This window comes from Cervus canadensis, chromosome 25, assembly GCF_019320065.1.
Source record: "Cervus canadensis isolate Bull #8, Minnesota chromosome 25, ASM1932006v1, whole genome shotgun sequence".
NCBI classification, from domain to species: domain Eukaryota; kingdom Metazoa; phylum Chordata; class Mammalia; order Artiodactyla; family Cervidae; genus Cervus; species Cervus canadensis.
Genome location: NC_057410.1, coordinates 4,654,204 through 4,669,695, shown reverse-complemented (window position 1 = coordinate 4,669,695; position 15,492 = coordinate 4,654,204).

The window sequence follows — 15,492 nt, the reverse complement described above, 5'->3', positions numbered from 1 at the left end:
CACAGTATGGTTTGAAATCAAAGAATGTAACTCCTCTAAGTTTGTTTTTCTTTCTCAAGCATGTTTTGGGTTTTTTGAGCTATTATGTGTTTCCACACAAATCTTAGAATTATTGTGAAAAATTCCATTTTATTTTGATAGGAATTGCATTGAATCTTTGGATTACCTTGGATAGTATGGTCATTTTAACAATATTAATTGTTCCAGTCTGTATCTTTCCATCTGTCTGTATCATCATCAATTTAGTTCATCATTATCTTATTTTCTAAGTACAGATCTTTTCTTAGACTTCCTCTTTTTACTGCAGTTGTAAATGAGATTATTTTCTTAATTTCTCTTTCTGATGGTTCTTTATTAGTGTATAGAAATGCATCTGATTTCTGGGTATTCATTTTGTGTCCTGCAATTTCAGTGAATTCATGTCCTAGTTCAAATAGCTTTCTGGTAGCATTTTTAGATTTTTTAATACATACTATCATGTGACTGACTAATAGTGACAGTTTTACTTCTTTCTTTTCAATTTGGATGACTTTTATTTCCTTTTTCTACCCTGTCTGATTGCTGTGACTAGGATGTCTAATATTATGTTGAATAAAAGTGGTTATGGTGGGCATCCTTGTCTTGTTACTGATATGCTTAGACTGGAAATATCATTTAATTCATGTACTTTATATATAGCTGATGTAACTAAATTTATTCTTAGTTATTCCAAAAACTGATAAATGCAGTGACCAGAGTCTCAGTCATTTAGCCAGACTGGATATGTGGAGAGGGAATGCATGTTGTAAGCATGTCCAGGACAGAAAAGAGATGCTCTAATTATGTCACACACAAATGTGGCAAACGTTAAGTGATGGTTCATCAACCTAGAACTGGCTGGGCTAATGGGAGTCAATCCAGAGTGGGTAAAAGAGCACATGGGCTTGGGTTTAAATGTGAGGGTAGTTAACTAAAACTTTTCAAGTTGAAGAAGCCACACAGAAGATTTCCAAGGGTGAAGAATTTGGCATGACCAGTAGGTAAGGAAAAGGAGCATAGCAGAAATAGAGGAGCAAGAGTAGATTCACACACTTCTATACAAAATTTGTTTTGGTGTGTTATTTTTGCAATTGTCCTGTATCTCCAGGTGCTTCACCTGTAAACTCTAAAGATTATTATCAAATCTCTGAAACTCACTATTTCTATGCTTTCCTTGTCTGTAATGTGTTGGCAGAGTGGCACTAATAGTTCTATGTTTATCGACAAGAGCAATCTTAATCCTTCCCCTCGTATACTGCAACACTAAAACTTTGAAATGTGTGACTGTATTTCAGTTTGCAAGGAAAGCAGTGTCTTTGCAGATTTGTACTTCTTTCGTTTTTGTTGTTTATATAATTTGGGAACCTAAGAAAAATGATTATGAAGGAACACTTTAAGTGTTTCTAGGTAGGATAAAAATTTTAAGCAAGCTTGTGACTGTATTTATATGTTTTAATTACTTTCTGGAATATGAAATAGTTCTTTTTTTAATATGATAATATTTCATCAGTTCAGTTCAGTCGCTCACTCATGTCCAACTCTTTGTGACTCCATGGACTGTACCATGCCAGGCCTCTCTGTCCATCACTAACTCCTGAAGTTTACTCAAACTCATGTCCATTGAGTCGGTGATGCCATCCAACCATCTCATCAGATCAAACCAGGTTACAGGTGTTTTTTTAAATGTGCAGTGACAATTTTATTAAATGATGGCATGACAGAGGATACTGAATGTTTATAAAATAATTAATTTCAAAGATACAAGTACCCAGATCCATTAATATCAATTGATGCTAACATTGATATTAGTTTAATTAACATATATCTAATACTTAAGCCAATCAATCTTCAATCACATTTAAAGGAAGACATTACAAAATATGGGCACATGTGAATATACTGTAGTTGATCAAGAAAATTCTTTTGAATATTTACATAAACAATCATTTTAAAATATAAAAGCATAGACGTGCAATTATTCCATTCGCTCACAAACCACGTCTTGTTTTTTATATGCTTCCCACATGTTTACTATAGTCATTGATAATACAGATTTTAATTAAGTTAAATAGACCATTTCAAAATTTTATGTGTACAGTTACAGTTCCTCTAACAAAAGTGATAAACATATGACTAAATAGTTCATACTTATGAAAAGATTTTTTAAATGTTATAATAATTTTAAAGCATATACAATCCACCACTGAAAAAAATAACATTTTCTCAAGCATTCTGAAATCTACCTAAAAGCACAAAGCTTGATATTTACTAATTTGAACAATGCTGAAATGAAAACACACTTATTCAAATTAGAATAAATAAAAGAAAGTCAGCATGATTATTTTAGGAAATACAATTGCTAAGTAATAATTTACAATAGAGATATAATGCATATGAAGCTCTTGGCTCATTATTCTGTCAGGGAATGAAAAGATAATGGCTGTTAAAATTCTTTCTACATGTCATTATATTCTAACTTCAAATATTTCAAACCCTTTATAGACTATTGAATCCATTGGTTCATTCATTAAGTTCTCTAGCTTTTCAGCCCACAGAAATAATTGCTTTGCATGTGCCCATGCCAAGGTTCTAAATCCTTTCATGTGTTGTTCTCTTTGGAGTTTTGTTGGCATTGACCACCCCCCCTTCTATCTCAAAATGTGTTGTTAAAATAAGTACTATAATAGCAAGAATAAATGGGGAACACAATTTGGATCTTTAGAAAAGCAAATGTCTAGAATAAAAGAAAATAGAAAAGAATGGGATTGGAAAGTGTCAGTGTTATGAGGAAATTGAGGTTTCCACTAGTCTGATTTTGCTGGTTTATAGACCATGGTTTTAAAACAAAATACTTATTAAAGAAACATACTTTGAGAATAACTCTGTATACTACATCTAAACCAGTAATCTTTAACCCAGACTTTTCTGTAGTCATGTTCCAATAAAAATGAAAAGTAAATGCCTCTCTGGAAGATTATTCTTCATTAGCAGAGCCGCACTGCTCTCTATAATCTTAGATTCTTTCACTTCACACATTTTATGTTATTGTCCATTCTCTGTTAGGATATTAATTTGAAACCCCTGCAAAATATACCAATCATTTGAAAAGAACAAGATCATGCATATGCTGTGGGGAAACTCATTTTCTTCCCTTGTAATCTTAGAGCTTGCTCATAGTTACAATTCAGTAATTTTAGTTACCTTGTAATTAATATTTGGTATTACTTAGTTCTCTTATTGCTTCCCTGGTGGTTCAGCAGTAATAATCTGCCTGCAGTGCAGCAGACACGGGACCTATCCCTGGGTCACAAAGATCCTCTGGAGAAGGAATAGCTACCTACTCCAGTATTCTTGCCTGGGAAACCCCAGGGACGGAGGAACCTGGCGAGTTACAGTTCATTGGGTTGCAAAAAGCCGGATACGACTTAGTGACTTAATAACAGCAGCACTCCTTTCCAGATTCAGTAGAAAAGGATCAGCAGGATTATATGGCATTTCCAAAGTCACACAACCATATTTTAGGAACTCTGACTTTCTAAGACTGAATAGAGTGAAGAAGCTATACTCTAGGTAAACACTAGATAAAATATAATCTTTCTATAGCTGTATTAAAATTATTCTCTTCTGTGACTATATAATGTATAATTCACTCTTTATGGACAATTTTAATCATTGTCAAGACCCTGTTTTTTGGCCTGGCTCAATCACAAATGTAAGTAGATAACAGCTGTTCAGGCTTCTGATCAAGGCAGCAGTTTGAATTTATACTCCAAGTATGTAACAATGGAATGTAAAGTATTAAAATGGAAAAACATTTAAAATGGTATAAACAAGATTAAAAGTTGATACATCTCTCAAGGCAATAAACAGATTAGAAAATCACATTCATGAGTAGAATTTAAACACAGGTTCTAGGTTCAGAATGAATTAGTGCTGACTAGGAATTCATATTTTTATTTGTGCAAGTCCAAAATTTTGTGATATCTCTGAAACAGTTTACCTTAGGGCCTCAAACCCAGCAATAAACATCTGACTCTAGGCACAGAGCTGAGAGACAAAATGGAAGACATTACAAAAATCAGAGGAAAGTAGAGGTCAGGTAAGGATATGGGAAACAAGGATTGGGGATCCGTCATCAAATGAAGCCACTCAATAAAATACTATAATGTTAGAAAGGGAAAAAAAAAAAAAAACTCGTTAGAAAAAAACTCACTAATGCAGCCAAAAAGTAATTAGAAAAAGTTGAATTTGCTTCTCATGAAACTAGATTTAAAATCATTTAAAATATATTTGCATAGGATCCTCAAATAGATAAAACATCAACCACAAAAAGAGAAAAAAATTTTGAGAAAAAGAAACAAAATATCACAGGGAGCTTGGTTTTTTTAAAGGGCCAATAACAAAAAAAATCTTGGAAATATAAGTCTTCAAAAAGTAAACAAAAAATTGACGGATAACATTCTAGGTTGGTGCAGCAATCTAAGAGTCAGTTAGTGATGAATTTAGAAAAAATGAGCAATAGTGAGACCTCAGACCATTATTTATATAGCTAAAATGTTTAGCTTTATCAAAAGAAAATAGAGAATTTCTTTTGAAATTAACAATTACATAGAAAGCAGTCTTCTTATCAGAAGCAATATAAATAAGAGTTATGTCATCAAAGTTTGGGGGAAAACTAACTGTAAGTCTAGAATTCTACATTCTGTTAAATTATCTTTTAAGAATTGGAGGAATCTTAGGTCATTTTCAGGAATTGAAAAAAGCAAATACTTCTTATACCCAGAAACTTCCAGTAGCACTTCTGAAGTTGTGTTATATATATGACAGCACACTGAGAGGGTTGGTAGCGTTATTTTAATTGGTTTTACTCTTTCTCAGTCATTTCATTTAGAGTATAGCTACAACTTCAAAAATAACTCAGAAGTCCATTACTCCTCATTTCTCATCCATCCTCTAAACTTTGAATAATTAAGATTGGATAAGAATATATTATCTTCATACATATTCTCTTTATTCTTCTCTCTCTTGCTCTCTGATACAAACACACAGATATATGTAATTATTCACTTATTGGCTTTATATAAATTTATTTTAATATATATTTCCCCTGAGTTATCTACATTTCTTTATTCTTTCTTTGGTAAATTCTTCAATGCTATCATTTGTTCTGTTAATAGTAAATAATTATAAAATGCAAAAATACAAGCAATTCAGGACACATAGCATTTATAAAGGCAGTTTTTGAAATAGTTTATGTGACACTCTATTAAAAAGTCAAGACTTGGCTCTACTAAATAATTTTTCTCTGGTCTGCCACGTCCTCTTTCTTGATCCATTATCCTCACTATTCTTGAGAGAAGGATTCACCAGTGTCTCTATATATATTCCTAGGTATTAAATTCATTCTTATCAGATCAGTAGATTGAAGATAACAGGAATGGAATTTAAATGATAACCATCACATTCTGTAGCATATGACTTAAATCTGTTTGTGGTAGTAAAGTTTTTCCTTGAAATGGATATTGGGGAAGGCCAGGTTGTATTTACCTGCACTAATAGCACTTTCTTTTCAAAGATCCACTAATTATAAATGTCACTGATGGTACTTTTAAAATAATCCCTCCTAGATGTACTTAAGCAGCACAACAATTTTCTGAGTTTCTTGAAAAAGCTAACAGTAAAATGTTAAATAGAATTAATGGGCCATGTAAACTGACAAGATTAGTTTTAGTGCTAAATAAACCTTATCCTTTGGGAGAACAATACAGCAAGCATACTTTCCTTTTTCTTTCTGCCAAAATAAATAAATAAATGTGTATGCATTGTATCAGTAAACGTATATAGAAAAGCCCTAAGTAAATAAAATTTAATAAAACTAACTGAAGTATACAAACCTGCATACTTCATGTAAAACTAACTGGAGTATACAAATATGCATACTTTTATGTTTAAGCTGATTATGAATTAAGCAATTAAATGTAATAAATTAAAGAGAGGAGACCACTTTACTTCATTAACAAATGCTCACCATGTATGACCATAATCTAAAGAATCCAGCTGAGTGATAGAGAAGGTTGGATCATGGGTAGAATAAACCAGAGAAGTTACTAGAACCTCCTTCCAAAGATGAGTGCGGATTGAGTTTCAGAAGGAATTAACTTCTATGGAGATATAGCTTGATGTGGGGAGACATGAGTGAGAGAATCCTAGAGGAAAGTAATAGTTAAACCCAGGTGGATAGATAGGAGAGTAATCTGTTTAAGGCCTATTTGTATGGGTTAAAGTTGCTGAGCAGGAAGTTGTTATTTCTGGATACGTAGTTATCTATGTCTCCTGATAATCTGGTAAAAAAATTTCAGATACTCCAGACAAAACAAATCTCAGTGTTCTGATAAATTTAGAACCCACTCATTTTCAGGGTGATGCAAGGCTAAACTCAGATTGGCTGAGCTTCATATCAGAAACAAAGTTTCCAGGTGGAAAGTACTAGACAAGGGAAACATTGAAATAATATGAGTATAATTTGATTTTATCACTTATAAATCTCAGTTTCCACTTTCATATATGTTTCATCACAATTTTCATGTTTTCATCAATAAAAAATTTTAAGTGATATATCTTTCCATTAAGTTATGTATTGACTAAGATAAAATAATATGTTCCTGCATTTCTATATGGGCTTCCCTGATGACTCAGGTGGTAAAGAATCTGCTTGCAATGTGGGAGACCTGGGTTTGATCCCTTGGTTGGGAAGATCCCCTGGAGGAGGGCATTTCTATATGGTTGTCTCATTCTACGTAAACTAATCAATGAACTGATCATTAAATACTGTCTAGTGATGATTTCAATAATAATGATGATGATGTGCATTCAGGAAGCAATGAAAAATACAATGAAGTAAAAGCATTTTTAAGGTGTGAACATAACTAGATTAGATATTTATATTTCTTTGAGAGAAGCACATGCACTCTGTTTTCTAAGAAGTTGTAATGCATTCCAGATAAACACCTTGTAAATATAGTCTGTGATCTTAAGTGTATGAGTAATGGTTGAATTAATTTCTACCACTGTGTGTGTGTATATATATATATTTGTTTAAGGAAAATATATATGTTTAGAAGTATTGTTGTCGTTCAGTTGCTCAGTTGTGTCTGACTCTTTGCAACCCCGTGGGCTGAAGCCTGCCAGGCTCCTCCATCTGTGAGGTATCCCCGGCAAGAATACTGGGTTACCGTACAGTGTTGGTGTGGTAGTACAGTATTACCACCATACTGGGAGTAGGTGGCCATTTCCTTCCCCAGGGGATCTTCCTGACCTAGGGATCGAACTTGCTTCTCTGCACTGGGAGATGGATTCTTTACAACTGAGACCAGGGAAGCCCATACTTAAATGTATGTATTTAAATAAAAACATAATCCGTAACTTCCTCCATCATCCCTTTTATAAGTAGGTGAAAAACATTGTTTTCCTAACAGGGATTTAATCAAATCACAGTTATCTGCCTTGAGGACAGAAGGAGCACAGTTCACCCTGAAGCAAAAGAAATGTAAAAACCACATATGCTGACTTTTGAAGATGAGTTATATTTCCAATATTTATAGATTACTATTAATGTTGCATTTAAGGGTGTAAAATCACCTTATATACCAGAAGCACACACTTAAATAATGGAGAGGAAATATGAACAAGAAACTTGGTTTGTGGTGCTAGAATCCTTCCTGACATTAAACATACAGCATAAATCATGTCCTTACTATATAATCAATGAGAAAAATTGACTGGTATCATATCGAAGTTTAGTAATTAAGACGGACATGTGGAGACAATTTGATTCCTAGTATGATATGGCTGAATTCTTAGAATATTCAATAATAAAAGCAGTACCATTATAGTATGTTTTTTACTTACCCACAAAGCAATGGTAGGCATGGCAGAAATTTGTTTCAATGTCATTTTGACACCAATCATTTACAGGATCAAAATTCCCTTTCCTTTGGGAAGTACAAGAATCTCATTCAGGCATAAAATAAATAAGATCCATATTCAACAAATTCTTATTAAGATCTGAATGATTAAATTTTAATATGTCTTAAATACTCTTATATTGGCATTTACAAGAAAAAATAATGTAGCATTTTATAGTTAGTACTGAGTTTTAATCATAGAACAAAACCAAAGTGAAGAATTTTACCCTGTGAGTAATGTTTAGAGTATCATGTGGATGGAACATCATTTTATTGCCTCTTAAATCTGTTATATGAAGAGAATTACTCTCTCTGCACATAATGCAAGAGTTGAAGTCATCATATTCCATTTCTCTGTTGTACTAAAGTTATACTGTACTATGCTATTTATTTTTTCTTTGTTCCTTTAACACCCATTTAAAAATTTTTCACACTTCAAATGCTATTCATAGAATTAACACCTATCTCATTATATAGCTTTAATACTTATAATCTAGTGTGATTTCTATCCATTGCGCAACTTCAAGTACCTGAAAGAATGCCAAATTGCAACCACTTAATGATAAAGCAGAATCACTATAAGAAAAGCAAACCTACGGTTTTACTTCATCCAGAGGATTTTTGAAATTTTTATTGATCTGTTTCTGAACAAGGCTAAGAAGATTGCATTATTTATCTGGCAGTGATGTTAGCATCCCAGATAAGCAAGAGGCCCATCCATTTTTAACTTTTACAATGAATTCACCTTCTACTTGAATACATTAAATAGCCACTACTAATGTTACATCACTGCATATGTATTAATAATCAAATACTGTTGTGGGAGGAAGAATATATGCAGTTGATGTGTGAAGAATTACGGAACAGAACTAAAACACTCAGATATTTTAAACACCACAGAATCTACCAAGTTTCATTTAAATGCCAAGAAAGAAAACACACAGTTAAACATCTCTGTAAAGGTATTGTCCACAAATTTTGAAGTTCTTTTCCTCTAATTAAAGTTCATAAAATTGCATCCCACTGTAGGCAAGAAGGGACATTGGTGACAGAAGGAGACAATGATTTCTTGAGATGACTTTCTCATGTGAATAGGGACTTCAGATTGGTTTTCAGTGCTTTGTCAACCTTGCTTCTCGGTAACTTCCACTCTGAGTTATTTCCTAGCTTAACCAGAAAAATAGAACTTTTGGGGAAAAAAAAAGAAAGCGGAGACTTAGAGCAACGATTTCTAGTGAGTGAAATTTGCTGATGGTAAAAACTTATTCTAAACCCTTTATTTTATAGAAAAGAAAATAAAACAGATTGAAGTGGTTTTTCTCAGATTTGCAGATAGACATTTCCTCTCAGAGCTTGGAAGAGAATCAATTCTCTGTTCACTAATGAAGGCTCCAGATCTACACTATGATTGAAGCTAAGAGATGGGAGAGGTGCATGGAGTTAGTGGTTTGATACTAATTACTGACAACAAATGGCCTTCCAGGAGCTGTAGCCAGTACTGTTATTCAGTAGAATAAGGCTACACCCTCATTCTTCCAAACCTCTTTTAAGTGATAGCATTAAAGAATATAGGGTATTAAGTAGATTCAGTAATTTAAATGGAGATACAAGTTCTCTCTATACTTTCTCTTTTAAAACTGTTGTGTTTCCTAGACAATATTTTGCTTTTTTATTTTGCCCTTTTATTTTCTGTTTGTATTTTACTTTTGATGGCTACTGGAAAACAAGAAATTCCACTTTCTTTAAGGAATTCATAGTTTGTTCTCAGTTGTTTAGTTGTGTCTGACTCTTTACAACCCATGGACTATAGCCCTCCAGGCTCCCCTGTCCAGGGAATTTTCCAGGCAGGAATACAGGAGTGGGTTGCCATTTCCTCCTCCAGGGGTTCTTCCCCACCCAGGGATCGAATCCACATCTCCTGTGTCTCCTGCATTGACAGGCAGATTCTTTCCCACTGTGCCACCTGGGGAGACAGATTTAGAGAATGATAATTCCTCTTTTTGACTTTTTTTTTTCTGTTGTCTTACTTAAGACAAGATTGTAAATTGTAAAATTTGTAAGATTTACAACCTTACAATCAAGATTAAGATCGTAAATTTCCTCTGGTGCTTTTTGGAAATCCTCAGCATAATTAAGACAAATCAGAGCTGGGTTGAATTTACGTGGGAGGAGAACAGTACACAGGTAACAATCCACAGCAGTAAAGAGCTCTTAGTAGTAAGAGCTTTAGTAAGAAAACTTTTAGAATGCAGACAATAGTACCTCAGTCTCTCAAAGAACTGAGAAGTCTTCACAAAGGAAGTGATTTGTGAGTTGGTATTTGATCATTGAATAGAATCTTGGCGGAGAGCGAAATGGGCAGCAGGAGTTATGCTGTTGTGGAACTCAATGCTGGAATCTAATAAATGCAACCGGCGCATCTGTGCATGCTCAGTCACTTTAGTTGTGTCCGACTCTTTGCAACCCCATGGACTATAGCCCACCAGGCCCCTCTGTCCATGGGATTCTCCAGGCAAAAATACTGGAGTGGGTTGCCATGCTCTTCTCCAGGGGATCTTCCTGACCCAGGGTTTGACCCTGGGTCTCCTGCATCTCCTGCCTTGCAGGGAAATTGTTTGCCACCAAGCCACGGGAGAAGCCCCCCAACTGGCACAATAGGGGGCTATTCTTTGCTTATGTGCCCTTTGCTGTCACTAGATCATAAGGCACTAATAGAAGTGTTACTTCTAAATATGTCAGTACGAAGTCCCTGTCCTTCAATAATGAGAAAGTATCAATTCCTTGAAGCGGAATAGAGGAAACTACACTCTCTTTTATTCATGATGAGGCAGGTTTCTTTCATCGATGTGTAAAACTTACCTCAGCAATAGATGTTGCGAGAGGAAATGACTCCCATGCTCCGTACTGGCAAGAAGCATGTCTTTATTGTCCTCTGCAGCGCTTAGCACACTGTAGATGTTTAATTAATGAAGGCCTCTCTCACTACAGTGAGTCATGTTAAATTCTAACGTCAAGGCTTATGTTTCACCATTTCTACAATGGAAATTTAGAGCTTCTTCTCAAGTGACAAGTTGGTAATTCTTTTCCGTCAAGTTCAGAGTCAATAACACTTAACAGAAAGTTCTTACTTTTAATTTATCTTGTTCAGTGACTCCTAACTTCATGTTTCTCATAGTTATAAATTAAAACCTGATTCATTTATACTAGGCCAACTACAGCCTATGACTAACTGTGGATTTTAAGAATATTAAACATAGGACACTCACTATGTTTGTCATAAGAACATTCATGATTTGGCATTTGCTTTTAGTCAGCATTGGAACATTTTCTACGTTTAATAGACGTGCAAAGTTTTCACCTCAAAAGAAAACAAAGGATTGATTGGTGCCTTTACAGTATGTTTCTAGTATAAAATGAGGTCGGTTCTACCCCAATAATGACCTTATTAGTGTTAGTGTTAAGACTTTAAATAAGAATACTTTTAAAAAATTAATTATATATTAGAGAATTTTTCTTAGCATACTATTGGTGTAAATTTGTGAGAGGTGAATACTAAATAGTAAGTCAGAGTAATCCTGGACTATAAAAAGGCCCAGAGATTCCCATTTAGATTTGGAAGATTCATGTATCTGATCTAGAAGCAGATGAAAAACTAGTCCTAGATTCTAGGACTAGTGAAGAGTTATTATCAGATAGTTATCATTAATAACTGCAAACATAGTAAAACACATATGAACATGTATACATACATACCAATGAACACACACACTGTATTCTTAGAAATGGCTTTAATTATTACCAGCATTAATTTATTACCAATTAAAAAGATATTTAAAACAAATATGTTTCATCTTTGAATTGCAATTGTGGGATATTTCATAAAGAGAAAAAGGAAACAAACAGAATCAGCAAAAAGCAACAGCAAAGAAAACGAAACCTGAAATACGCAAGAAATACTGATACTGACTTAACATTTCCTAATATTTTTTAGCATTATCTAAACTAGCTATATTAATTGAATGAAATGAAGCCCAAGTTCCAGTTATATTGGATACGTTTTTCAGAAATTTTGGCTGCCATAACTTACACTCTCTAGAAATATTGCAAGTCTTACTTTTTAACCTTTGATCTGACCAAGGATGAGGGGTGGGATTTAGAAATAAAGTGTTATAAAAATCTTCACTAATGGTAAAATAAGACAAGATTATTTGACTGTAAATTTTGATTAATTAAAGATGTATAACCTAAATCCTGGAGCAGCCAAGCAAATAAATAAATAAATAAGTAAGATCAAGAAAATAAAATTAAATCATAGAAAAATTACTGAAAACCAGATATGACTAATAATGCCACGTAAATTGTGTATTTTTCCAGTTTGGTGTAAATGCTTAGAAGTGGTCTATAATTAGCACTCTACCAAATTCTACAGGAACATCCTTTTCAAATTTCTGAAAGAGCTAACAGTTTTCCAATATTCACCATATTTTGCCATTTAGTGGTTAATGGTGAGCATATAGTATAAGCTATGCAAATGTGATTTTTAAAAATACTTATTGAATCTTAGATTGGGAGAAATAGCTATAAAATTTTAATTTACTTATTGCTATAACATTATAGGGGAGCTGGGCAGCTCAGAACCAGAGAGCTCTGCAGCTGGGCGCCCGACGGCCCCTGACAGCCTCCTCACCGTGGCGGACACAACAGCACCAAGGGTGCAGGTCATAGTGGAGCAGCAAACTCAGCACAGGCCCGGGCTCCACTGCATGGAGCTGGACTAGTAGCTGCCTCACGGAGGGCGGCGGTGGGGGCTCAGCAGGGTTCCTGGGGCCACCCACTGCACTCTCTCTGCCTCCACACAGTGGTTTTTGTAGGACAAACTGGCAGAGCTCAACTCAAGCACTGAAGCCCAAAATTACAACTCACTGCTGAACGACCATCAACAGGAGAATGTTGGATCCCACCAAAAAAAATATACCCCACGTCCAAGGGCAGAGGAGAAGCCCCCAAAAAGTAGAAGGTGGGGCAAAATCACATTTAGAATCGAACCCCATACCCTCCAGACATCCTTGGAGGGCTCAAACAAAATCTTGTGCTCACTAGGAGACTCCACAGAGACTGAGCCAGACCTGCCTTTGAGGGTCTCCTGTGGAGGTATGAGTCAGCAGTGGCCTGTCACAGGGGCAGGAGCTCTGGGTGCAACAGACCTGGGTGTGGCACAAACCCTCTTGGAGGAGATTGCCATTAACCCCACCACAGAGCCGCCAGAACGTACACAGGACTGGGGAAACAGACTCTTGGAGGGCACAAACAAAAACCTCGTGTGCACCAGGAACCGGGAGAAAGGAGCACTGACCCCACAAGAGACTGACCCAGACTTGTCTTTGAGTGTCCAGCAGTCTCTGGTGGAGGTATGGGTCACGGTGGCCTGGTGCAGGATCGGGGTCACTGAGGGCAACAGTGCATGCCTTTTGAAGAAGGTTGCCATTATCTTCATTATTTCCACCATAGTTTGGCCTTAGGTCAAAAAACAGGAAAGGAACACAGCCCCACCCATCAACAGAAAATTGGATTCAAGATTTACTGAGCATACCCCACCCATCAGAACAAGACCCAGTTTCCTTCTCAGTCTCTCCCATTAGGAAGCTTCCATAAGTTTCTTATCCTTTTCCATCAGAGGGCAGACAGAATGAGAACCACAGTCACAGAAAACTAATTAGTCTCATCAAATGGACCACAGCCTTGGTCTAATTCAATGAAACCATGAGCCATGCCATGTAGGGCCTCCCAAGACAGACGGGTCATGGTGGAGAGTTCTGACAAAATGTGGTCCACTGGAGAAGAGAATGGCAAAGCACTTCAGAATTCTCGCCTTGAGAATGCCATGAACAGTATGAAAAGGCAAAAAGATAGGACACTGAAAGATGAACTCCCCAGGTCAGTAAGTGCCTAATATGCTCCTAGAGAGGTGTGGAGAAATAAATCCAGAAAGAATGAAGACATGGAACAAAAACAAAAACACCCAGTTGTGGATGTGACTGGTAATGGAAGCAAGGTCCGATGCTGTAAAGAGCAGTATTGCATAGGAACCTGGAATGTTAGGTCCATGAATCAAGGTAAATTGGAACTGATCAAACAGGAGCTGGCAAGAGTGAACGTTGACATTTTAGGAATTGGCAGACTAAACTGGAATGGGTGAATTTAACTCAGATTACCATTATATCTACTACTGTGGGCAAGAATCCCTGAGAAGAAATGGAGTAGCCCTTATAGCCAACAAGAGTCTGAAATGCAGTACTTGGGTGCAGTCTCAAAAAACGACAGAATAATCTCTGTTCATTTCCAAGGCAAACCATTCAATAACACAGTAATCCAAGCCTGTACCCCAACCAGTAATGTGGAAGAAGCTGAAGTTGAACAGATCTATGAAGACCTACAAGACCTTCTAGAAATAACACCCAAAAAAGAAGTCCTTTTCATTATAGGGGACTGGAATGCTAAAATAGGAAGTCAAGAGACACCTGGAGTAACAGGCAAATTTGGCCTTGGAGTACAGAATGAAGCAGGGCAAAGGCTAATAGAGTTTTACCAAGAGAATGCACTGGTCATAGCAAACACCCTCTTCCAGCAATGCAAGAGAAGACTCTGCACGTGGACATCACCCAATGGTCAATACTGAAATCAGATTAATTATGTTCTTTGCAGCCAAAGATGGAGAAGCTTTATACAGTCAGCAAAAACATGACTGGGACCTGACTGTGGCTCAGATCATGAACTCCTTATTGCCTAATTCAGACATAAATTGAAGAAAGTAGGGAAAACTAGTAGACCATTCAGGTGTGACCTAAATCAAATCCCTTACAATTATACAGTGAAAGTGACAAATAGATTCAACAAATTAGAGCTGATAGACAGAGTGCCTGAAGAACTGTGGACAGAGGTTCACATCCAGAGAACTATGGATGGAGGTTCATGACATTGTACAGGTGGCAGTGATCAAGATCATCCCCAAGAAAAAGAAATGAAAAAAGGCAAAATGGTTGTCTGACGAGGCCTTACAAATAGCTGAGAAAAGAAGAGAAGCTAAAGGCAAAGAAGAAAAGGAAAAATATGCCCATTTGAATGCAGAGTTCTAAAGAATAGCAAGGAGAGATAAGAAGGCCTTCCTCAATGATCAGGGCAAAGAAGTAGAGGAAAACAATAGAATGGGAAAGACTAGAGATCTCTTCAAGGAAATCAGAGATACCCAGGGAACATTTCATGCAAAGATGGGCACAATAAAGGACAGAAATGGTATGGACCTAACAGAAGCAGAAGCTATTAAGAAGAGGTGGTAAGAATACACAGAAGAATTGTACAAATAAGATCTTAATGACCCAGATAAACACTATGGTGTGATCAGCTAGAGCCAGACATCCTGGAATGTGAAGTCAAGTGGGCCTTAGGAATCATCACACAAACAAAGCTAGTGGATGTGATAGAATTCCAGTTGAGCTATTTCAAATCCTAAAAG